This window comes from Protopterus annectens, chromosome 13.part0 (genome assembly GCF_019279795.1).
Source record: "Protopterus annectens isolate FY-2018-M chromosome 13.part0, PAN1.0, whole genome shotgun sequence".
NCBI classification, from domain to species: Eukaryota; Metazoa; Chordata; order Ceratodontiformes; family Protopteridae; genus Protopterus; species Protopterus annectens.
Window position 1 is genome coordinate 1,056,326,363 of NC_056747.1, and position 25,751 is coordinate 1,056,352,113.

The following is a 25,751-nucleotide window of genomic DNA, read 5'->3' on the forward strand; positions in this document are numbered from 1 at the left end:
TAGCTGGGGGGGATCTATTGTGGTGTATTTGTTTTTATTTACATATATATTTTTGCAAATGTTTGGATTTTATTGCATTTCTCCAAATTTAGCCTTCCTTAGAGGGCACCTGGCATCTGGGGCAAGAAAAACTGAGGAAGATGGTGTCGGCTGACGCTTTTATACCCCAGACGCTCTGACGTCGGGGAAAGGGCGACATCAGCCGACGCCGGACCCAGACTTTGGAATCCGGCCGACCGAAGGGCTGCCTGAGGCAGGACAACCCATATGTGATGACTGCAGATGCATACCTATCGTACATCTACTTTTATGGTAGGTACAAAACTGTACTTTTTCAGACCTACACAATTGTATATAAAGCCTACTTCAGCTTCTAAAGCAAAGTCTAAAGCATTTCTAAAGACAAAGAAACAAGTACAGCATTCTCTTGGACAGACTACCATGCCTAAAAAACAGATGCTCAAAATGGCCAAAGACCTAATTACTTTGATCAGGGTTTCCCATCCCCCTCCTGACAAGAGGCCTAGGCAAGAGACAGAATATGAATCTTCAGGTCAGGTTTCCATTTCCTCTGACTCCTCTTCTGAACAGGAATACTCTCTTCCTCCTTTTGAGGATTCTGATGCTGAAGAATCTATCCCTTCAGCCTTACCGCCTGAGGATTATTCTTTTGGGGAAACCCTGCATACCATGAGGGAGCACTTCCACTGGGAGAGCCAGGACTACTACCTCAGCACAGGCCTTTGGCTATTCCTCCTGTGGTAGACATTGTAGATGATGTATTTTCAGAGTCTGGCCTTTTTCCAGACTCTTCACCTCCTGCCCCTGTTAAACCAGACAGATACTACAGGGTCCCAAATTCACACAAATTTCTTTATAAAAACCCCGCTGCTGACCCAGAAACTATTACCCAGGGTCCCAAAGGGGTCAAGGCTTCTACTGCAAAAAATCCTATCCACTCTGATAGAGATTCAATGGCACTAGACAGATGGGAAAAAAGGTTTACACTTCTGCTACTTTGGCTGTGAGGGCTTTAAATTGTCAATTTCATATGCTTAAATGGCAGCAATACTTAATGTCACTGCTAAAACAGAAAATGTCAAATTCTGATTTTGCAGAAAATAAGGAACTGCAGCATTTATTGCATGCAACTGAACAAGTGGAAAAGCATACATTGCAATGTGGTTTTGATTCTCTGGAGGCGTCTTGCAGGGCTGCAGTTACGGGTTCTGTCATTAGGAGGCATGCTTGGTTAAAGGAACAGAATTTGCCTGATCATGTTAAAGCAAAATTATTAGATGCTCCATTACAGCATGATACCTTATTTGGTGTTAAAGCAGAGGAGGTGTTGAAGAAAATGGTGGACAAAGCTAAATCTATGCAAACAGTAAAGGATTTCTTACAGGTACAGCCACCCATTTTTAGCAGGAACTTGCCTACAAAGAATTGGTCCTTTCCAGTGTCAGACAGGCCACAAAGAGGCAGATAGACGCCCCAGAGGCAGATCCCAGCCCCAGGGCTCATACAGGCCTAAACAGTAGGGCGCTTCTACCTCCAAAAGTGGAGAAGACAAATCACAGCCATACAGGAAACAGTCCCATTGACTTTCCTCTGCCAGCACCAAGCACTCATCTTTTGGCAGCCCCCTTAGGGGGAAAACTAGCACTTTTTTTCTCAAAATTGGCACATGATCACCCAGGACAAATGGGTTTTGAATATAGTGTCCCAGGGCTACAGGTTCCACTTTCACACTCTGCCAAGAACAAAAGGTATGCCAGACCTGCCACACAATCAATGGGCAGAGGCACAGAAACAAATGTTATCCCTCATGAACATGAGGGCCATTCAGCAAGTACCACAGCAAGAGCAGGGACAAGGATTTTACTCAAGACTTTTCTTGGTACCCAGAAAGGACAAAGCCTGGAGACCAATACTGGACCTGCCTATACTAAATACATTTCTGGACATTCCAAAATTCAAAATGTTGACTCTGCAGCAGCTTCTGCCTATGCCGGGCAAGAAGGCTTGGCTTGTAACATTGGACCTAAAAGAGGCATATCTGCATATTCCAGTCAGACAATCTTGCAAAAGATACCTCAGATTCATAGCTGGCTCAATGCACTTCCAAAATTCTCTGCGCTGCCCTTTGGCTTATCTACTGCGCCCAGGGTCTTCACAAAATGCTTGGTACCAGTAATTGCATTTTGCAGACACAGAGGAATTCATATATATCCTTACTTGGACGATTGCCTTATTCAAGCAGAGAACAAGGGCATTCTACTAAAGCATCTGGCGTTTGTAAAAAGATTACTAATTTGCCTAGGATACACAGTAAACGAAAACAAATCAAAACTAGTACCCTCTCAAGAGATAATATTCCTGGGTGCAAGCTTAAATACAACTGCCCAGATGGCTTATCTCACGCCAGACAAACAAAGGCAACTGACTTCTTCAAAATGTTGGCAACAAAGGCCCAGTTATCTGCAAGAAAAATTCTGCAGGCTTTGGATTTCATGGCATCCTGCATTCTGCTAATTCCATATGCCAGACTGCATATGAGGAAACTACAGTGGTATCTAAAAAGTGTTTGGACTCAACATTGTCACAGCCTGGAAACATTAATTACCCTCATTCCTTGCCTGCAATAGGAGTTTCGATGGTGGGCACAGGCCTGTCACCACAACATGGGACAGCCATTCACCCTACCCACAGCCAGGCAGTCAATAAAAACAGATGCTTCAGATTATGCCTGAGGGGGCCCACATGGCAGGAAAATTTATTCAGGGCACATGGCCTACAAGTCAAAAACATCTTCATATCAATCAAAAAGAGATGCTAGCTGTTCAGAATGCCCTGACAGCTTTCAAGGATCTACTCCATCCAGGACAACTATTAATCAGGATGGACAATACTACAGTCATGTGGGTACATAAACAGGGGGGGGGGGGGCACTCATTCCTACCTCCTCTGCAGACAAGCCATGACTTTGTGGGGCACAGCATTAACTTATCAAGTACACCTGCAAGCACAATTCCTGCCAGGAAAGAAAAATACTCTGGCAGACGAACTAAGCAGAAACTTCACGGATCCCCATGAGTAGAAACTGTATCCACAAGTCTTCAGCATGATAAAGAAATGGGGATGCCCAGACATAGATCTATTTGCCTCCCCTCACAACTGCCAACTACAGAGATTCTGCACAAGGACGTATCTCAAGGAAGCTTGGAAAGTGGATGCTCTATCATTCAGCTGGAAAACCGTAACAGTGTATGCCTTTCCTCCTCTGCCTCTCCTCCCCAAGGTACTCCTAAAGGTCAGACAAGAGAAGCCAAAAATGATTCTGATTGCTCCAGACTGGCCCCGCCAGTACTGGTACCCAATCCTAAATAGCTTGTCTCAAGGCCCAGCCTGGACATTGCCTCTAATTCCTCATTTACTGACCCAACGAAACAATCAGATCCTGCACAGCCAACTCAGAACCCGAAATCTGGCAGCATGGCGGATAATGTAGCCATTCAGAACACACCTCTCTCTAAAGCAGTGATGGATGTTATTTTAGAGGCCAGGAGACCCAGTACCAGAAAATCTTATGCAGAAAAATGGAAAAGATTCTGTGCTTGGAACCAGGCACAAGGAATAGACACGTTTGTACCAAATATTCCTCAGATTTTACAATACCTAACTGAGATGCTGGACAAAGGCCTATCCTTTTCATCAATTAAAATCCATGCCTCTGCCATTTAAGCTCATTACAATATGGAACCACCAATTTTTTCACATCCGTTGCTAACACAGTACCTCAGAGGGGCCAAAAATATAAGACCCCAAGGAGAGCACCAATACCTTCATGGGACCTCAATTATGTCTTGGAATAACTCACACTGCCGCCTTTTGTGCCAGCCAATACAGCTGAGATAAAGTTCTTATCTTGGAAAACAGCCCTGCTCCTAGCAATAACCTCTGCAAGACGAGTCTCAGAGTTGCATGCACTCATGGCTGTGGAACCTTTTATCATTTTCCATCCAGACAGGGTTTCTCTGAGGACAAACCCGACATTTATGCCTAAGGTAATGTCCAGTGTGGCCCTTAACCAGACCATTTATTTGCCTACCTTTTATCCAAACCCACAGAATAAAGGTGAGAGACTCCTGCATTCTTTGGACATACACAGACAGCTACACTTGTACTTGGACAGAACTAAAGCTTTCAGAAAGAGTGAGCAACTCTTAGTAGCATATGCTGTAGGATCCCAAGGAAAGGCTATCTCAAAGCAGACGCAAAATGGATAGGCCACTGCATTCGTTTCTGCTATTCACAACATGGCAAATCAGTGCCTAACGGCATTAGGCCTCACTCAACCAGTGCAGCAGCCACTTCAGCAGCCTTCCTCAGAGAAGTACCAACCAAAGACATTTTAGAGGCTGCAACTTGGAGTTCAGTGCACACTTTTACCAAGCACTACCACTTACCTCTCTACTATAAATCCAGAACAGGCTTTGCCACTGCAGTTCTGCAGGGCCTTATAGCCTCTCCTAATCCTATTTAGACCCAGCCACCCAACCTCAGCTTTGGGATTCAACCCAAGTGGAATGACTGCAACAGTGAAACACGATGAACATAGTACAGTTGTGTACCTACCATAAATGTAGATGTTCACTGTTGCAATCCAGGTTACCCACCCACCACCCCCCTTTTCTTTGCTGGGACATATTTGTACTTCTTTATCCTATACAACCTATGTGGTGTATTTGCTTGTAGATGAAGGAAAATGTTTATTTTTGTGCATGCATACTTATTGGCATAATTTTCAGCCTACCAATTTGGGGGCACCTGACGTCTGGGGCAAGAAAAACTGAAGAAAATGGTGTCGGCTGCATCTTTTATACCCGTGGTGCACTGATGTCAGGGAAGAAGCGACAGCAACCGACGCTGGACCTAGACTATGGAATTCAGGCCGACTGCGGGTAGCCTGCCAGCAGGATAACCCAAGTGTAATGACTGCAACAGTGAATACACTCTAACATCTACATTTATGGTAGGTACACAACTGTACTTTTTCTCTGGTGACCAGGATTTGCCATTATCTACCTATGAGGATTCTGATGCAGATCATTCCATTCCCTTTGCTTCCCCTCCAGAGGATTTCTCTTTTGGTGAAACCTTGCATACTCTTAGGGAGCATTTCCACTGGGAAAGTCAGGATTACTCTGACTCCAAAAAGAGGCTTAGGGAATACTTACATGTTCTTCGTGTTTCATTGTTGCAGTCATAACTGTAGGGTGCTCCTGCCTGCAGGCAGCCCGAGGTCGGCCAGAATCCCAAAGTCTGGGTCCGGCGTCGGCTGTACAAGCTAGTACCCTGACGTCAGTACGCTCTGGTACATAGCCCTCAGCCGACGCCATCTTCCCCAGTCTTTCTTGCCGTGCGGTGGAAAGCAGCTCGCAAGTCCGTTGGTTGGCGATTTTCGAACAGCGTATTTTGTTGTTGTCGGTCCGAAGTTCTTACTTCTCTTCTCAAAGCTAAGTACCCCGTTGGGGAATCTTTTTCTTGTTCCTCCGATGTCAGAAAAAGTTAATAATTGTATAACGTGTGGGAAACAAATACCTCATAAAGATTTCCACTCTTACTGTTTACCTTGCTTAGGCCCTGACCACAACGTTTCTTGTTGTCGGTTCTTTGCCAGGTTCAACTCTTGTACTATCAAGCGCAGGTACGATTGGGCTTTAAATTACTTTGGCAGACGCTTCAATTATAGAATGTCATCGGACTCTACCGGAATTCAAAAGAAGCGCAAAGACAAAGACAGGCCTCCGAGGTCCAAACAGGACTCGTTGCAGCTGGAGCCAGCGTCCGGTTTGGCTGTCGTCAGTGAGGCACTTTTGCAGTCCCTGTCGTCCGCCACTTCTGAACCGATGGCCGATACGGACTCCCATGGGGAGCCATCAAGGCCCACTATTTTAACTGCTGCAGGACCTTCGGACATCGCTCCCTCAGATGGGTCCGGAACCGCTGTGCAGGTATCGGCTTCTGAGGGGGTTTTCAGGCCTACTCACATCACTATTTCAAAGGCAAAGACAAAGACTCCTGTTAAGTCTAAAGTTCCTGCTCAAGCTGCTTCTGAATCTACTCCAAGGACACAGAAGCAATTATTAAAGATGGCTGAAGATTTGCTTACAATTATTAGGGGTTCTCAACCCCCTCCTGAGAAAAGGCCTCAACAGGATGTTACTCTGGATTCTTCTGACCAGGCTTCTGTATCTTGTGTTTCTTCCTCAGATCAGGACTATTCTTTTCCTCCTTATGAGGATTCGGATGCTGAGGACTCTCTACCCTCGGCCTCTCCGCCTGAGGATTTCTCTTTTGGGGAAACCTTGCATGAGATGAGGGAACATTTTCATTGGGAAGGACAGGAGTATTCTGCTTCCAAGAAGAGGCTTAGAGAATTTCTTCTTCTTCCTCAGCATAGGCCTTTAAGCTATCCCTCCTGTTTTGGACATTGTAGATGATGCTTTTTCTGAGGCTAATTTGAATCTTGATTCCATGCCTCTCCTGCTCCTTCTAAGCCTGATAGATTTTATAGGGTTCCTGACTCTCATTTATTCTTATTTAAGAACCCTTCTGCGGATCCTGAAACTATTTCTCAGGGCTCTAAGGCTGCTAAGGTTGCTACTTCTAAAAATCCTATTCCCTCTGAGAAGGATTCTCGTGCTTTAGACAGGTGGGGAAAAAAGGTATATACTTCTGCTACTCTGTAAGAGCTTTAAATTGCCAGTTTCATATGTTTAAGTATCAGCAATTTCTTTTGTCTGTTTTAAAGCCAACGCTTGCTTCCCTTCCTGCATGTGCAGAGGATAAGGAACTTCAGGATGTCTTGCATGCTACTGAACAGGTGAACAAACATAGTTTACATTGTGGTTTTGATGCTTTGGATGCTTCTTGCAGGGCTGCAGTCTCTGGCACTGTTATCAGGAGACATGCCTGGCTTCGTGAACAAAGTTTACCTGAACAAGTTAAGGCTAAGTTATCAGATGCTCCTGTTCAACATGATGTTCTTTTTGGATCCAAGGCTGAGGAAGTTATTAAAAAGATGGAAGAAAAGGCAAAATCTATGCAGACTGTAAAAGATTTCTTGCAAGTTCAGCCTCCTAGATTTTCCAGGAATTGGCCCTCAAAAAATTGGTCCTTTCCCACGTCTGACAGGCCTCAAAGGGGAAGATATAGACGCTCCAGAGGTCGTGGTCAAGGTCAGGCCTCTTACAGATCTAGACAATGGACTGCTGCTTCACCTAGAAGGGGAGAAGACAGATCCCAACCTCAAAGAAAGCAAACTCAATGACTCTCTCGGTTGGGCTACAGGACCCCTTCACCTGGATGCCCCTCTCGGAGAAAAACTGTCTCTTTTTTACATAAATTGGACTCATATTACCCAGGACAGATGGGTATTGGACGTGATTTTAAAAGGTTACAAATTCCACTTTCACACTTTGCCAAGGGCTCACGGTTGGCCAGATCTGCCAAAACATCAATGGTGAGAGGCCTTAAATCAAGTGGATGCTCTTCTGGCCATGAGAGCCATAGAGCCTGTTCCACTCTCGGAGATGGGAAAAGGTTTTTATTCAAGACTGTTTCTGGTTCCAAGAAAACAAAACTCATGGAGACCTATTCTGGACCTTTCTGTGTTAAACACCTTTTTGGAAATTCCAAAATTCAAGATGCTTACTCTGCAGCAACTAATTCCAATGCTCTCTCAGGACACCTGGATGGTGACATTGGACTTAAAGGAAGCCTACTTACACATTCCCATCAGGCAGGAACGCAGGAAATTCCTCAGGTTCAAGGCAGGTTCGAGGCACTTTCAATTCTCTGTACTGTCCTTTGGTTTATCTACTGCGCCCAGAGTCTTTACCAAGTGCCTGGCACCAGTAGTGGCTTACTGCAGACTTCAGGGGATCCAGATTTACCCCTATTTGGACGACTGCCTCATTCAGGCAGACAGCAAAAATCTTCTACTTCAACATTTGGACTTTGTTCAGCGTCTTCTCCTCCTACTGGGATTCTCAGTGAACACAAAAAAGTCACATTTGATCCCTTCTCAACAAATGGTATTCTTGGGAGCCCTCTTAAATACAACCTTGCAAAGGGCCTTCCTCACTCCAGAAAAACAAACTCAGCTGGCTTCTACTTTCAGCACCTTGGCAACTCTATCTCAGCTCACTGCAAGGAAATTCCTGCAGGCTCTGGGCTATATGGCTTCCTGCATTCTGTTGATTCCAAACGCAAGGCTTCATATGAGAAAGCTTCAATGGTATCTGAAAAGTGTATGGTCACAGCATTACCACAATCTGGATATTCTGATTCCTCTGATCCCCTGCCTTCACAGGGAGTTCCTCTGGTGGTCCAGGGTATGTGCTTTAAACGAAGGAAAGCCTTTTCGTCTACCTCAACCTACTCAAATCCTAACCACGGACGCCTCGGATTATGCTTGGGGAGCACACTTTCTAGACAATTTCCAGCAGGGAACCTGGACAAAGGACCATCTTCACTGGCACATCAATCTGAAGGAAATGTTGGCAGTTCAAAATGCCCTTCTAGCCTTCAAGAACCTTTTGCAACCAGGGCCTCTGCTAATTCGCACAGACAACACCACGGTCATGTGGTACATCAACAAGCAGGGGGGGGGTTCTCATTCGTACCCCCTTTGCAGACTAGCTATGGCTTTATGGGACACAGCTCTGAATTTGAATCTTCATCTCCAGGCTCAGTTCATTCCAGGGGAACAGAATCTCTTAGCAGACAGCCTGAGCAGAAACATTTCAGATCCTCACGAATGGATGCTAGACACCAACTTATTCAACAGGATTACTGCAGTTTGGGGATGTCCCCAGATAGATCTGTTTGCATCCCATCTCAATCATCAACTGCCTCGCTTTTGCACCAGGTCCTTCCACAAAACAGCTTGGAAAGTGGATGCCCTGTCCTTCAGCTGGAGAAGCCTTTCAGGATATGCCTTCCCTCCTCTTCCTCTACTACCTCGGGTATTACTGAAGATAAAACAGGACAAGCCCAAGTTCCTCATCTTGATTGCTCCAAATTGGCCTCGACAGTTTTGGTATCCAACTTTAAAGCACCTGTTCTTGGAGCCTCCTTGGATTCTCCCTCTGAACCCTTCTCTTCTGTCCCAGCATCAGGGTCAGTTACTACATCCCAATCTCAAGACCCTTTGCCTGACAGCTTGGCTCTTCAAAGGAATTTGATTTCCTCTAGTCTTCCCAAACAAGTTTTGGATGTTCTTCTGGAAGCTAGACGGCCTAGCACTAGGAAATCCTATGCCTCTAAATGGAAGAGGTTTTGCATTTGGATGCAGGACCGAGGCTCGGACCCTCTGTTGCCTGATCTCTCTTCAATTTTGCTTTACCTTTCGGATCTTTTGTCTAAAGGACTTTCCTTTTCTTCCATTAAGATTCATGCTTCTGCTATTTCTGCTCATTTCAATTCTGATCCTCCTGTTTTTTCTCATCCTTTGGTGAGACAATTCTTGAGAGGGGCCAAGAATTTAAGACCTCCCAGGACCCCTCCTGTTCCTGCTTGGGATCTTAATTATGTTTTAGAAAAACTTACTTTGCCTCCTTTTGAGCCTGCTGCATCTTCAGATATTAAGTTTTTATCTTGGAAGACAGTTCTTTTGTTAGCATTGACTTCTGCCAGAAGGGTCTCAGAGTTGCAAGCTCTCATGGCTGTGGAACCATACCTTATTTTCCACCAGGACAGAGTATCCTTGAGGACTAATCCTACTTTCATGCCTAAGGTGATTTCAAAGTGGCTTTAAATCAGACAATTCACCTTCCTACTTTCTTTCCTAATCCTCAAAATAATAGGGAAAGGATTTTGCATTCATTGGATGTGCACAGACAGTTACGATTTTACCTGGACAAGACTAAAGAGTTCAGAAAATCTAATCAATTGTTTGTTTCCTTTGCCTCCAGTTCTCTTGGAAAAGCTATTTCAAAACAAACTATTTCCAAATGGATTGCTTATGGAATCAGATTTTGTTACACTCATCATGGGAAACAGTTTCCAGGTACTGTGAGAAGTCATTCTACTAGAGCAGCTGCCACTTCTACAGCTTTTCTCAGAGGAGTTCCTACCAAGGATATCTTGGAAGCTGCCACTTGGAGTTCTGTGCATACTTTTTCCAAGCACTACAATCTCCCTCTGTATTCTAAGACCAGGGCAGGCTTTGCCTCTGCTGTTTTGCAGGGTCTGCTTGCTGCCCCTTCTTCTGTCTAAAGCCTCCTCCCCCTTTTCACTGCTTTGGGATTCCACCCTACAGTTATGACTGTAACAGTGAAACACGAAGAACATAGTACAGTTGTGTACACCTACCATAAATGTAGATGTTCGAGTGTCTTCACTGTTGCAGTCGGGGTTTCCCTCCCTCCTATCCCCTCTTTTTCTCTTTTTTGTGGTGTATTTGTGTTTCCTTGTTGGATTCATTTCTGATTTATTGGGACTTCTGACATCTAGGGCAAGAAAGGCTGGAGAAGATGGCGTCAGCTGAGAGCTATGTACCAGAGCGTACTGACATCAGGGTACTAGCTTGTACAGCCGACGCCGGACCCAGACTTTGGGATTCTGGCCGACCTCGGGCTGCCTGCCGGCAGGAGCACCCTACAGTTATGACTGCAACAGTGAAGACACTTGAACATCTACATTTATGGTAGGTGTACACAACTGTACTTTCTGCCTCAACACAGGCCTTTAGCTATCCCTCTTGTACTGGACATTGTAGATGATGCCTTCTCGGAATCTAGCATGGCCCCTGACACACTACCTCCTGCTCCCAGAAAACCATAGGTATTACAGGGTACCTGACTCTCAAGTTCCTCTTTAAAAATCCTACTGCAGATCGTGAGACCATTTCACAGGGACCCAAGGGCATTAAGGCTACTTCTGCCAAAAATCCTACCCCCTCTGATACAGAATCCAGGGCACTGGATAGATGGGGAAAGAAGGTTCACACTTCTGCTACTTTAGCCATTAGGGCTTTAAACTACCCGTTTCATATGTTAAAGTATCAGCAGCATATTATTGGATTGCTTAAACAGAAAATGATGATGATTCCTGACTCTGCTGAAAATAAAGAATTACAGGATGTAATGCTTTCTGCTGAACAAGTTGGAAAACATACTTTGCAATCTGGTTTTGATTCATTAGAGGCATATTGCAGGGCTGCTGTCACTGGGTCTGTACTTGGAAGGCATGCTTGGCTTAAGGAGCCATCTTTGCCAGATCATGTTAAAGCTAAATTGCTGGATGCTCACTTAAACCAAGACCACCTGTTTGGCAACAAAGAAGTAGTAGTAGTACTTAAAAAGATGGAGGAAAAAAGCTAAATCTATGCAAACTGTTAAAGATTTCCTCCAAGTACAACCTCACAGATTTAGTAGGCACTGGCCCTCTAAGAATTGGTCCTTTCCTGCCTCTTCCAGGCCTTTTCAATCCAAACCCAGAACCAGCAGAACACCCAGGCTTCAGTCCCAAGGTACTCACAGGCCTAAACAGTGGGGGCTCCCACTTCCAAAGCAGGGAGTAGTAAGACCTCCCCCCTATGGTAAACTGTCTCAATGACTTAACTTAAAACCTTCCAACCCCTGCTCAACTGACTGTTGCTTTAAGTGGAAAGATTGCCCTGCATGGGAACCCATTACCCAGGACAAATGGGTTTTAAATATAATTTCCCAAGGATACAGACTCCACTTCCACTCCTTACCAACACCAAACCGCTGGCCCGACCTACCCCCAAATCAGTGGGCAGAGGCTCAAATGCAAGTTCTCTCTCTGTTAAGCTTCAGAGCTATTCACCCTGTTCCAGAAGAAGAATGGGGACAAGGTTTCTACTCAAGAATTTTTCTGGTACCCAGAAAAGACAATTCCTGGCGTCCTATTCTGGATCTGTCTATCATAAACACATTTTTGGTAATCCCAAAATTCAAGATGCTAACTCTTCATCAGCTGCTTCCCATGCTAGGCAAGGATGCCTGGTTGGCAACACTGGATCTAAAGGAAGCCTACCTCTGCATCCCAATAAAGGAATCTTGCAGAAGATACCTATGCTTCCAAGCAGGCTACATGCACTACCAGTTCTTTGCACTGCCCTTTGGCTTATCTACTGTGCCCAGGGTATTCACAAAGTGCCTAGCTCCAGTCATTGCATTTTTGCAGACAAAGAAATATTCAAATATACCCATACCTGGATGACTGTTTAATTCAGGCAGAAAGCCAGGACATACTATTAAATCATCTGGCATTTGTAAAGAAATTGCTAACTTCTCTGTGATACACCATAAATTTAAAGAAATCACATATTGTACCCTGCCAACAAATTGTATTCCTGGGAGCAAGTTTGAATACATCTTCCCAGATGGCCTACCTCATGGCAGAGGAAAAAAAAAAGTTCATTTGACATCCTACTTCAAACTACTGGCCACAAAGACCCAGCTATCTGCAAGGAAAATTCTGCAAGCCCTGGTGTTCATGGCCTCTTGCATTCTACTAATTCCATATGCAAGACTACATATGAGGAAACTACAATGGTATCTAAAAAGCCTATGGTGTCAACATTCTCAGGATCTAGAATCAATGATTCCTATCATACCTTGTCTACAGATAGAGTTCCTTTGGTGGGCAGAGGCCTGCCAAGGGACTGCCATTCATTCTACCCCCTGCCCCACAAACCCTAACAACAGATGCATCAGACTATGCATGGGGGGCTCACTTGGCAGGGCAGTGCATTCAGGGCAAATGGAACCAAAGTCAAATATACCTGCATATCAATCAAAAAGAAATGTTAGCTGTATAGTATGCTCTGACAGCCTTCAAGGACCACATTCTTCCATGACAGTTATTGGTAAACACGGACACCACTGTTATGTGGTACATAAACAAGCAGGGGGGAGCCCATTCATACCCTCTCTGCAGACTAGCTATGGCTCTCTGGAACACAGCCTTGAGCTACCAAGTGCACCTAGAGGCTCAATTCCTGCCAGGAAAGCTAAACACACTGGCAGATGACCTAAGCAGAAATCTCATGGACCCACACAAGTGGAAACTGGAACCAAAGATATTCAACATGTTGAGAAACAAATGGGGGGAAACCAGATATAGACCCATTTGCCTCCCCCCAGAACTATCAATTGGACAAATTCTGCACAAGGGCTCCCCACAAACAAGCTTGGAAAGTGGATGCCCTATCCTTCACCTGGAAAAACCTATCAGTTTATGCCTTTCCCCCTCTGCCTCTCCTCTCCAAGGTGCCACTAAAGATCAAACAGGGCAAACCAAGGACGATACTGATTGCACCAGACTAGCCACGCCAACACTGGTGTACCCCCTTTTGCGCAGTGTCACTACTGGCAAATGGCACCTGCATCAGACACCTGCCCTGCTGTCTCAGCAGGAGGGCCAGATTCCGCACCCACAGCTTCAAACCCTGAACCTGGCAGCCTGGCTAATTACGTGATCTCTTTTACCATCCCTCAGTAAGCATTAGATGTCATTCTGGAGGCATGGAGGGCCTAGTACTAGAAAATCCTATGCTGAAAAATGGAAAAGATTCTGTTCCTGGAACCAAACTCGGGGCATGGCCACAGCAGCCCCCTTTCTCCGCTATTTAACTGAGATGATTCACAAGGGCCTTTCCTTTTCCTCATCAAAATTCATGCCTCAGCCGTTTCAGCTCGTTACAGCACAGAACCACCCCTCTTCTCACATCCACTGCTGAAGCAGTTACGCAGAAGGGCCAAAAACTTAAGACCACCCAGGAGATTCCCCTACACCAGCCTGTGACCTTAACTTTGTATTGGAAAAACTCACTGTACCTCCTTTTGAACCAGCTGCAAATGCTGAGTTGAAATTCCTTTCTTGGAAAACAGCCTTCCTTTTGGCCATCACTTCAGCAAGAAGGGTGTCTGAATTACAGGCCCTCATGGCAGTGGAGCCTTTCATTATCTCTCTTGCGGACAGGGTGTCCCTAAGGACCATTCCCTCTTTCATGCCCAAGGTGGTATCCAGTGTGGCACTTAATCAGTCCATTCATTTGCCAACCTTCTTTTCTAATCCACAGAACAAAGGGGAACGGATCCTGCACTCCTTAGATGTGCACAGATAACTTTGATTTTACTTGGACAGGACTAAACCTCTCAGGAAATCTGAACAGCTGCTGGTTGCATTTGATGCAGGGGCAGAGGGGAAGGCCATTTCAAAGCAAACCATTTCTAAATGAATAAGCCATTGCACTCATTTCTGCTATAAGCACCATGGAAAACCTACCCCGCAGGGGATAAGACCACATTCAACCAGGCTGCATCTACCTCTACAGCCTTTCTCAGAGGTCTCCCTACCAAGGACATCCTAGAAGCTGCTAACTGGAGTTCTGTGCATACCTTCACCAAGCATTGCCATTTGCCTGTTTTCTCTAAATCCAATGCTGGCTTTGCCACTGCAGTCTTGCAGGGCCTTATACCTGGTCCTAATGCTATCTAATTACCTCCTCCCAACCTCAGCTTTGGGAATCTACCCAAATGTGATGACTGCAACAGTGAAACATGAAGAACATAATACAGTTGTGTACACTTGCCATAAATCTAGATGTTCGAGTGTATTCACTGTTGCAGTCCTGGTTACCCTCCATCCAGCCCCCTGACTTCTATTGACTACACCTCTATTCTTGTTTACTATGCTTAAAGCTTTTTGGTGTATTTGCTTTTTTGTTGGAGGTGTAACCTTGTATATAATTGCTTCCCATTATGGGGGCACCTGACATCTGGGGCAAGAAAAACTGATGTAATGGCATCTGCTGTATGCTTTATACCCCTGACTACCTGACGTCATGGAAGATGAGACAGCAACCAATGCAGGACCCGAGATTTTGATAATCAGGCCGACTGAGGGCTACTTCAAGCAGATAACCTAAATGTGATGACTGCAGCAGTGAATACACTCCAACATCTACATTTATGGTAAGTGCACACAACTGTACTTTTCCCTCCATGTTTCCCCCTTTTTGTTACTTTTCTTCCTTGTTGTTCTCTCTTCCTTAGAAGGGACATATTGGTATTTGTTTTTACCCACTGATAGGGTCCTGCCACCAGAGCCTGGCCTCCTACTTTGGGAGCTCCTTACTGGTTAGGGCAAGAAAAACTCATGTAATGGTGTCTGCTTCCTTCCTTTATACCCCTGACAACCTGATGTCCGTCTTGAAGTGACAGCAACCAACGCAGAAATGCTAAGTCTCTGGTATTCAGGCCAGCCGAGGACTACCCTAGCAGGGATAACCCAAATGTGATGACTGCAACAGTGAAGACACTCTAACATCTACATTTATGGTAAGTGTACACAACTGTGCGTTCTGGTCTTAGATGCAGTCTGAAGATGTTGTGATCATTAGAGGAATGTTTTATGCACAATAATAGTATTGCACATTCATTTTGTGAAACTGAGTGTGAATTTTTCTTGTTTTTAATTTGATTTCTTTTTCAGGGCAGTAATCAGACAAGTGAACTTTCAAGTTTAAAATTTCTAAGTGTTTGGAAGTTTCATAGGCACTCTATCTTTTACCATATCTTTGGTCAAATAATGTTCACCACATAAATTTATAGATGTCTGAAGTTACTGTTACAGTATTCCAGACAGATGGGTTTTATGCTGACTTCTGCCCTTGGTACCAAAGCAATAAACATCCCCAGTCGCATGCATCTGATGTATGACCTCTGCTTGCAAGCACAGTGGATGTATGACCAGACTCTCTTGCCACCAGCTGAACGCAGGTTTTGTACTCGTCAGTCAAATTTTTGTGTGGTAATTTGTACCATAAGCCTTCTGAGATTCAGTGAGTGCCCCATTAGGGAATCTTCCTTGTTGTTTAAACAGTTTTGTTGTGATTGTTACATGTCAGCTAGGAGTGGCAGGTGCGGTAGGCAGATACCCTATAAAGACCTCCATTCCCAGTGCCTTTTTTGTTTAGGCACAGAACGTGACCACAACTCTTGTTCCATTTGCCATTCCTTTGTACTAAAGATATTGTGTTTCCATTGGTCTTTGAACATGTTCTTAGAAACCCAAAGATTGAAATATTTGGCCCAGTCTAAGATGGCCGATTCCTCCATACCTGGCTTACCTATTGCTCCTAAGAAAAAACTCAAATGGCCTAGGCCTTAGACTCAGTCTGCCCAGGCTGCTTCAGACATAGCCACAGAGATTACAAAACTCACGGTACTTCCAACCGTACCTCAAATTTCTTTATTGTGACCCAGTTGGAGGTTGGTATGGCATCAGAGGACCACGCTTCCAAAGTGACTACTAATGCAACTGAGAAAGGGGAACCACAGATGATCATCTCAGAAGGACCAGAAGGCATCATGTAAATTTTATTATGGGAAGAGCTTCTTGGAAAACTAATTGAAGTACATCACGGGTCAGAGCCTCCATGCTTTATTCAGGTGAGCTCACCCCAAAGAAGGCAGCAAAAGACTAAACATGTTTCCTGCCCTCCTCCTACTAGGGAGAAGTAGTGAGTGGGCTTTTCTCAGGGCCTGTTCTAGGCCATTACGTCTCTTAAACCTCTTCCCATTCTGCTCTTCCACCTACTCTACAGAAGATTACTGTTTAATCTTCTTCGAAGTGGGAGGAGACCTCAGATTCTGATAACTATTTGTTACCTTACTGTCAAATTCTCCTGACCAGGTGCCCTCTGATGTTGAGGATTCCCTTTCTTCTGATTCCCTGTGTAAGAGGCATCCTTGCTACAGATCACCCACCATGCCCCACGATTCTCACTACACCTTTCTAAACATACTGGAAAATATTAAGATAGAACCAAACACCCTAATACTGGGTGATTTTAACTACCCTGCATTAACTGGGAAAACTACTCGTGTACTAACATCTTCGCCCAACGGTTCTTGGAATTCATAAATTCCAATGTCCTGGATCAACTATAGTCCAACCAGGGGCTCCAGTATCCTAGACTTGGTCATTACCAACATGGGAAATCGATGCTCCACACCTATGGTCACCCCCTCGTTAGTCAGGTCTGACCATAAGCTAATCACCCTTAACATCCACATCCCACCCCCACCCCCCAGTAAAGAAATCTCCATAAAAAACTTCTCCAAAGCCAACGTCATGCTACTCATTCAGATGTGACAAACTTCATGGCACCCATGCAGACGGGAACTGAAAGTTCGACTGCTGAGTCCTACACTATGGCACTGTACGAGAACATCCACTCGTGCATGAATCATGCCATCCCCAATAGAACAAAGATGCTCTCCTGAAAAACAAGGAAGCCAATCTGGTGGTTCCCTGCTATAAGCAAACTTTATAACAAAAGGAAGAAACTGTTGCAGAAAAGAGGACGCAAAAAACTCCCTTACCAGCCTCAGTAAGAAACTGAGATCCCTCATAAAATCCTCCAAAGCTAGTTACGAAAATAAAATTGCCAAAGATTCCAAAGACAACCACAAAGCATTCTATAACTATGTCAAGAATTTAAATGGCAATGCTCCGATCTGCTCTGAACTAAAACAGAATGGCATTAAATATACTGATCCCAAGGATATTGCCAATATCCTGGCAGATCGATTCAGTGCCAACTTCACCCCTTTCTCACCCCTTAAACGGCCCATCTCAATACCAGAAGATAGCCAAATTCCAGTAATAACGGCCACACAGGTAAAAAAATGCACTCTCCAAAGCTAAGAATACAGCATCCATGGGACCAGATGACATCCCGGGCTGTGTACTACATGAACTACAATATGAACTGGCACCTTACCTAAATGTCATGTTTTATCATAGCCTCACCTCAGGTTTTGTGCCCACTGAGTTGCACAGAGCTACAGTTATCCCACTCCACAAAGGGGGGATCCACCTTAGATCCCGGAAACTACCGTCCCATCAGTCTGACGAGCGTTATCTGCAAGGCCATGGAGCGTATTATCATGGAACTTAAACAGACATTGGCAACCTTCAAACACTGGACCCCACCCAGTTTGGGTTTGTGAAGGGCCGATCTTGTCTCCTGATTGACTTCTTCGAATCAGACTCCAGAGCCATGGACAAGGTTAAGGTGGTCCACACAGCCTATCTAGACCTCACCAAGGCCTTTGACATCATCCCCCACTCTGGAATCATAGATAAACTTACTAAGCTGGGCATTAATCCCTACGACACCCAATGGGTTGCCAACTGACTTACTGACAGAACCCACACTGTAAAAGTAGCCAACTCCAAATCCAGATCCTGACAAGTGGAGTACCTCGGGGTTCATTCCTGGGACCGCTCTTGTTTGACATCTACTTCTCTGAAGTACAGGCCAACACTAAGGGACTCTGGCTAACAAAGTTCGCAAATGATTATTGAATCCCCAAATTATGTGGATACTCCACAAAAGGGCCTTACAGAAACAGATGCTTGGTGCCAGAGCCATGGGCTCAAGCTCAATGCCAAGAAATGTATAGTTATCCCCTTTGGGGAAAAAAACATGTACCCGTGAATTACCACATAGGTGGCAGTAAACTAAACACTGAAAGTGTGATAAGAGACTTAGGGACACAGGTGGACAGTGATCTCACCTTCGATAACCACATCGCTACAACAGTCAGGAAATCCTATGTGGCACACCTCATCACTAAGGGCTTTTCATTCAGAAAAAAGGAGGACATTGTCCCACTGTACTCATCCCTCATTAGACCCATTGTAGAATACAATGCCCCATTTGGTATGTACCTCTCAAGACATCCGCAACAACTGGGAAGGCCGCAGAAATACCTCACTAAAAGAATCACAGGCCTAAAGCAGATGCCCTACGCTGACCACCTTAAAAAAACTCCAGCTATACTCTGTCGCATATCGTCTACTCAGGGGCGATCTCCGCTTAACATCAAGGCCATGTCAAACCCAGAGCTGTTGGACATGCTACACTTAAAGAAATACCAATCCTTCAGAGCCACATGCTTCAGGGATCTAAACCTTGTCATCACAATAAACAAAACATGCTGGAGGGATAGTTTCTTGACCCAGAGACTCCCCAGACTCTGGAATAGACTGCCCATACATGTCAAGCAGAGTGCCTGTTTGGCCCTCTTCAAAAGGAACCTTGACGATTGGATGGGAGAAAGGAAATTCACCCTGGGGATCACGTCAGTCGCCCTGCTAGACAGGGGGCCAGGGAAGTAAATAGTGTGGGAAGAAATAGCCAGGGAATTGTTATGGCTAGGCTTGTATAGGCTCTAGGGCTGATAGCCTAGTACCAACCTATGAACCTTTGTAGAGACAATTATAAATATATTGAATTGTTTTGAGTGGGAGTTTAAGCAAATCTCTGATGTCAAAAACTATACTGCAGTCTTTTAGAAGTGTATAGTCCAGCCCATTCCCAATGCCCCAATCCTGAAGGCCTTGTTGGATGCCTTGACATTCGAGACCGCAGCTCCCGACTGTCAGCCTCCATCAAGCAAAAAGGCCAAAACAAGGTTCTACAAGGTTTCATATCATCTTCGTTCCTTTTTAAGAATCCTGTAGCTGACTTTTCAGCTGTTTCCCTAGCTTGACATACAGATCTAAGCTACTGCCAAATGCTAATGCCCTGCCATCAAACAAGGATCAAACAAGGGCTATGGATAGGTGGGGAAAAAAGATCTGTACATATTTTACCGTGGCCTTCAGGGCCATTAATTATCAGACCCAGATGACCAAGTACCTCTTGTCTACCACTAACAATCTGAACAAGGCTGTAGCTAACTTGTCAGGCAGAGACTCCAAGCAACAAATTGAATTCTTGGTCAGTCAGGTCACACAAGTGGCTTGGCATAGTATAAAATGCAGCTATGATGCTGTTGAGGCCTCTTCCAGACCTGCTGCTGCTGGTTCAGTCATTCAGAGATGCACCCGTTTTCATAACCAACCCCTGCCAGAAGATTTTGAGGCTAAACTCCTAGACTTCCCCTTGACAGGGACCATTATTTGAACCACAGGCAGGTAGGTTATTCAAAACCTTGCAGGAGCAAGGTAAAATTATGAAGGACTGCAGGCAATCCTACTTACCTCTGTGCCCAGATACCAGAGGAATCACCCAGCCAAGCCCACTCCCTTTGTTATGCAGGAACATAGACCTTCTCAGAAACACAAGAAAGCACCCAGAAAAAGATATCCAGAAAAACCTGAAAGGAACCCTAGATCTGTGACGGATCCCTTCACAGATAAGTGTCTGACTATCTTCCCAGTCCCTTTCCCATAGATCCTACCCTTCCCTTTTCAGAAATACTCACTTCATTACCACAGACAAATGGGCACTTATCAAAAAAAGTTAGTGTATCCTGGAAAGAACTACCTCCCTTCAAAGGCATTCTACTTTCACTGCACAACCAGTTAAAGCTTCTCCATCCCATCCTTCTTTAACTACCATCCCAAGGGACTATAGAAGCAGATGTTCATCGTGTTACCCTGCTTCAGTCATCACACTTGGGTTATCCTGCTGTCAGACGGTCCTGCAGTCGGCCCGAATTCCAAAGTCTTGGTCTGGCATCGGTTGCTGTCGCTTCTTCCCTGACGTCAGTGCGCCAGGGGGTATACAAGAGGCATCCAATGCCATTTTCTTCAGTCTTTCTTGCCGCGTGGTGCCCGAAGCAGAAGCAGTACGCAAGTGCCGGTCGGCCGACACCTGAGATTTTCGATTTGAATTTCAGTCCGAAGTCTTCAATAAAGCTAAGTACTCTGTTGGGGAACATTTTCTGGCCTCAGTCCGATGTCAGAAAAAGTTAACAATTGCATTTCTTGTGGGAAGCAAATACCTCATAAGGACTTCCACTCCTATTGTATTCCTTGCCTAGGCCCAGACCACGACGTCACAGGTTGTTGGTTTTGCACTAGGTTTAATAAAGGAACTATCAAACGCCGTTTTGACTTCGCACAGCATTACTTTGGTAGGAAATTTAATTATATCATGCCGTTGGAGCAGCCGACGACCACCATTCATAAAAAAACACAATGATAAGGACAGGCAGCCTAGGAATAAGCCAGACCCTGAGGCCTCAGCTGGGCATGTCGCCGGTTTTCAGTGAGGCGCCTACGCAGCCTCTGACTACCACAGAACTGGAACCCCAGACAGCTGCGGATTCCCAAGCGGAGTCTACTAGATCGACGCAGCCATCTACCGACACCGGAGCAGAACTAGACACCGGTGCAGTGGAAACACCTTCAGTTGCAGAAGGTGTCTTCAGACCGACTACACTCACCATTAAATCTTATGCTAAGCTTAAGACTCCTTTAAAACCTAAGAAAACTGTACATCAGTCTACAGTTCAAGGCCCCATGCCTAAGAAACAGATGCTTAAGATGGCTGAAGATTTGATTACCCTTATCAGGGGTTCCCATCCCCCTCCTGATAAAAGACCAAGATAAGAGGAGGATTATGCATCCTCTGACCAAGTTTCTCTCTCCTCAGATTCTTCTGAGGAACAGGATTACACTTTTCCACCTTATGAAGATTCTGATGCTGAAGGCTATTCCCTCAGCATCTCCCCCTGAAGACTACTCTTTTTGGGAAACTTTACATGCCATGAGGGTACATTTCCACTGGGAAGGCCAGGATTACTCAGATTCTAAGAAAAGGCTCTGAGAGTTCCTTTTACTTCCCCAGCACAGACCTCTTGCTATCCCTCCTGTTTTAGATATTGTGGATGATGTTTACTTGGAGTCTAGTTTAAATCCAGACTCTCTACCTCCTGCTCCAGCCAAACCAGACAGATACTACAGAGTACCTGACTCACATAAATTCCTTTATAAAAGCCCTGTAGCTGACCCAGAAACAATTTCCCAGGGTCCTAAGGAAGCAAAAGCTTCTGTGGCTAAAAATCCTGTGCCCTCTGAAAGGGATTCCAGAGCCCTAGATAGATGGGGAAAGAAAATCTACACCTCAGCAACTCTGGCTATGAGAGCATTAAATTGCCAGTTTCACATGTTGAAATATCAACAATTCCTAATGTCTCGGTTAAAACAAAAAATGAGCACAAATTCAGAACAGCCTGAATTCAAGGAAATGCAGGATCTGTTGCATGCAGCTGAACAGGTGGGCAAACCTACTTTACAATGCGGATTTGATTCATTGGAAGCTTCCTGTAGAGCAGCTGTTACTGGCTCTGTCATACGTAGACATGCTTGGTTAAAAGAACAAACCCTCCCTGACCATGTTAAAGCAAAATTATTGGATGCATCTTTACAGCAGGATGTATTATTTGGTGTCAAAGCAGAAGAGGTTTTAAAGAAAATGGAGGATAAGGCAAAGTCTATGCAAACGGTCAAGGATTTTTTGCAGGTACAACCCCCTCGTTTCAGCAGAAATTGGCCAACAAAAAACTGGTCCTTTCCAACTTCAGACAGATCACAGAGGGGCAAATACAGATGCCCAAGGGGCAGAGGTCAGTCACAGGGCCCTTACAAACCTCACCAATGGGGTTCTGCTACCCAGAAAGGAGGAGAAGACAGGCCCCAAGCTAGCAGAAGACAAACACAATGACTCTATCCTCAAACTACCAAGCAAATCTCTCCTGGCAACTCCCTTGGGAGGAAAACTAGCATTTTTTGCAGACAACTGGCACATCATCACAAAAGACAAATGGGTTCTAAACATTGTCTCTCAAGGATACAGATTCCACTTTCATACCATACCAAGGATCAAAGGAATGCCAAACCTACCACCAAATCAATGGGCAGAGGCACAAAAACAAATTACAGCTCTCATGAACATGAGCCATTCAACAGGTACCTACACAGGAGCAAGGACAAGGATTTTACTCAAGACTCTTCCTAGTCCCAAGAAAGGACAAAGCATGGAGACCCATTCTGGATCTTTCAATTCTGAACACCTATCTGCAAGTACCAAAATTCAAGATGCTAACACTACAGCAGCTTCTTCCCATGCTGGGCAAGAATGCTTGGCTAGTCACTTTGGACCTCAAGGAGGCATGCCTGCATGTCCCTATCAGTCAAAATTGCAGAGGATACCTCCGCTTCATTGCAGGTTCAACGCATTATCAATTCTCTGCACTGCCCTTTGGCTTATCTACTGCGCCCAGGGTCTTCACAAAATGCCTGGCACCAGTAATTGCATACTGCAGACAGAGGAATTCAAATATACCCATACCTGGATGACTGCCTTATTCAAGCAGAAAGCAAGGACATTCTTTTAAAGCATCCGGCATTTGTCAAACGCCTTCTAAGTTGCCTAGGGTACACAGTAAATGAAAAGAAATCAAAGCTAGTGTCCTCACAAAACATAATATTCCTGGGTGCCAGCTTGAATGCAATGGCCCAGATGGCTCATTTCACGCCAGACAAGCAATGACAGCTGTTTCAATATTTCAAAATAATGGTAACAAAGACCCAACTCTCTGCAAGAAAAATTCTGCAGGCCTTGGGATTCATGGCATCTTGCATACTACTAATACCATTTGCAAAACTGCATATGAGGAAATTACAATGGTACCTGAAAAGTGCATGGACTCAGCACAGCCACAGCTTGGAAGCAATGATACCACTCATTCCCTGCCTTCGACAGGAGTTTCTATGGTGGGCACAGGCATGTCACCTCAACAAGGGTCAGCCTTTCATCTTACCCACAGCCAGGCAAACTGACAACAGATGCATCGGACTATGCCTGGGGAGCACACATGGCAGGGCAGTGCATTCAGGGCAAATGGACTACAGATCAGAGGCATCTGCATATCAATCAAAAAGAAATGCTAGCAGTACAGAATGCCCTAACAGCTTTCAAGGACCTTCTACACCCAGGACAACTAATAAAGACGGACAATACCACAGTCATGTGGTACATAAACAAGCAAGGGGGCACACATTTCTACCCTCTATGCAGGCAAGCAATGACCTTGTGGGAACACTGCACTGTCTTACCAGGTTCAATTACAAGCACAACTCCTGCCAGGAAAGAAAAACACATTGGCAGACGACCTAAGCAGAAACATCATGGATCCACACGAATGGAAACTAGATCCACAAGTATTTGCAATGATAGCTCAAAAACGGGGACGCCCAGACATGGATCTGTTTGCAAGCCCCCACAACCACCAACTTCAAAAATTTTGCACAAGGACCTTCCATCTACTAGCTTGGAAAGTGGACGCCCTCTCATTCAGTTGGAAAACATTAACAGTGTATGCCTTCCCTCCACTGCCTCTTCTAGCAAAGGTACTGCTGAAAGTCCGATTAAAGAGGCCACAAATGATACTCGTTGCACCAGACTGACCACGCCAGCATTGGTATCCAATTTTAAGGAACATGGCCCACGGCCCACCATGGATTTTGCCACAAATTCCTCACCTGCTCACCCAGTGAGACAATCAGATTCTACACAGCCAGCTCAAGACTTTAAACCTGGCTGCATGGCAAATTACCTAAACAACCAGCCAACACCTTTATCCAAAGCGGTTATGGATGTCATTCTGGAGGCCAGGAGGCCCAGCACCAGGAAAACATAATCAGACAAATGGAAAAGATTTTGCGCCTGGAACCTGGCTAAAGGCCTAAATCCCCTTGATCCAAACATCCCTCAGATTCTACAATATTTAACTGATGTTACACAAAGGACTTTCCTTTTCATCTGTTAAGATCTACGCCTCCGCAATTTCAGCTCATTACAGCACGCATCCTCCTTTATTCTCACATCCACTCTTAAGACAGTACCTAAGAAGGGCTAAGAACTTAAGACCGCCAAGGAGAGCTCCAACACCTACTTGGGATCTCAACTTTGTTCTGGAAAAGCTTACATTGTCACCCTTTGAACCAGCTTTTTCATCTGGTTTAAAATTCCTTTCATGGAAAACTGCCCTACTACTAGCAATAACCTCAGCTAGAAGAGTCTCAGAGCTACAGGCACTAATGGCAGTGGAACCTTTCCTCATTTTTCATCAAGACAGTCTCTCTACGAACTAATCCTTCCTTTATGCCAAAGGTGGTATCTTCTGTGGCCCTAAACCAAACCATTCACTTGCCCACCTTCCCAAATCCCCAGAACAAAGGAGAAAGACTCCTGCACTCTTTGGACATTCACAGGCAATTACGTTACTACTTGGATAAAACTAAGGCTTTCAGAAAAACTGATCAGCTTTTTATAGCCTATGCTACAGGATCACGAGGAAATGCTGCCTCAAAACGGAACATTTCTAAATGGATAGGGCATTGCATATGTTTCTGCTACACACATCATGGAAAACCAGTATCTGCTAACATTAGGTCTCACTCCACCAGGGCTACAGCTACATCAGTAGTCTTTCTCAGGGGAGTGTCAACCAAGGATATTCTGGAAGCTGCTACTTGGAGTTCAGTGCACACCTTCACCAAGCACCATCACTTACCTCTATACTCTAAGACTAGAGCTGGTTTTGCCACTGCAGTTTTACAGGGCTTACTAGCTTCTTCTAACCCTGTTTGACTCGACCTCCCATTCTTAGCTTTGGGATTCAACCCAAGTGTGATGACTGCAGCAGGGTAACACGATGAACATAGTACAGTTTTGAAACTACCATAAATGTAGATGTTAGAGTGTTCATCCTGCTGCAGTCCAGGTTACCCTCCCTCCATCCCCTCTGAACTAGCTGACCTTATATCTACCACTATCCTATGCTACCTCTGTGGTGTATTTGCTTGTGCCTAATGGTATTGTTTTATTTTTATATAGC